This window comes from Triticum aestivum, unplaced genomic scaffold (assembly GCF_018294505.1).
Source record: "Triticum aestivum cultivar Chinese Spring unplaced genomic scaffold, IWGSC CS RefSeq v2.1 scaffold249988, whole genome shotgun sequence".
NCBI classification, from domain to species: Eukaryota; Viridiplantae; Streptophyta; class Magnoliopsida; order Poales; family Poaceae; genus Triticum; species Triticum aestivum.
Genome location: NW_025277464.1, coordinates 1 through 1,267, shown reverse-complemented (window position 1 = coordinate 1,267; position 1,267 = coordinate 1). Strand labels below are relative to the sequence as shown.

Below are 1,267 nucleotides of genomic sequence, written 5' to 3'. Positions count from 1 at the left end.
TAGGTGGTCGGCCCACTTGGCGGCTGGGTGCCTTAAAAAGGAAGGGGTAGGATCCGGCGTGTTGGGACACCATCGCTCGCGTGTTGGAGATCGAGAGAAGGAAACCCTAGCCGCCGTCGTCCAGATCTGCTTGGGTTGGTGGAGGGTATGGCTATGGCGCTGCGCACCATGGCCGCCAAGCTGAAGCAGAAGATCCCCGCCGCTGTCCAGCGGGTTCGCGTCTCTTCTCGTGCTCCGGTTCGTTCCCCATCTCGATTTTCTCGCCCCCTTCCGAGTCTTTGATTGATGCAATCGAATCGATTGATAAAGACATGTTGCGATGCGCGATTAGTCGGATCCATCCGTCGACGTGAGTCTGTTGCATGTTCTTCTACTAGTGATGGAGGCCCTGCTGCTTAGGTTGTTGGGTTAAATAAATAAATTTTGATGATATTAGCAATCGGAATCAACGTGTGCAATCCATCATCTTTCTGTTACCAGAGACACCACAGCCCGATGTTCTTAGCTATTTTCATTGATTATTGAATTAGCAATGTAGTTTCAATTGCTGGAATTTCTGAATGTTGTTCGAGAGTCCTGACGATGTTGAGATTTCGGACAGACTGATGATAGTTGCTGCCAAACTTTAAGTTGGTGTTAAACCTTGTATATTTAGCTTGGTGTTTTGAACTGAAAATACCAAACTTTACCAATGAAATTATCCATGTCATTTTGCATTCAGCGGCCCCAGTTTTAACGATTCAAACTCTACTGCATGTAGGCACCTGCTGATGCTGACTTCGACCGCTTCGGCTTCGGCCCAGAGTTTCGGTAAGGCACTAAAAACATGCAAGATTGTCGTCTGATTGATTCCTTCATTGCGCAACACGTCCTAACATTCATTCTCATTCCTCTTTGGAAGCCGGGCACTGGACAAGATTGTAGAGAAACACAGGAAGAGGCGCAGGGACGAGGCCTTAGCCTGTGGTGCTGGCTTCAGTCTTGGAGCACTCACCTTTTTGCTTGGGGTCCATAGGCTCGGTTGAAGGGAGATGGCTCAATGGTGAATGACTGGAATATCTATCCTGCACCGCATGTTCTACTATCTACTACTGCACCTGCAAGTTCTACTATCTACTAGTACTCTATATATCATGCATGTTTTAACTAGCCGGTGTACTCTGTAATTCCTGGCTTGTGTGTTATGTAAGATCACTACTGTATGTACAATGGGGATCCAGGTTCTGTGGGATCTAATTTCGGTGGTTGCATGTGGGATGTAAGGGCA

General features: G+C 47.4%; 1 long non-coding RNA gene across 1 annotated transcript; it reads left to right on the top strand.

Moving 5' to 3' along the window:
- Positions 1-3: 3 nt before the first annotated feature.
- LOC123178382 (uncharacterized) lies at positions 4-1,257 on the top strand. Its single transcript, XR_006489531.1, has 3 exons — positions 4-237; positions 761-810; positions 902-1,257. It is a non-coding gene; the product is annotated as an uncharacterized lncRNA (long non-coding RNA).
- Positions 1,258-1,267: the final 10 nt, after the last annotated feature.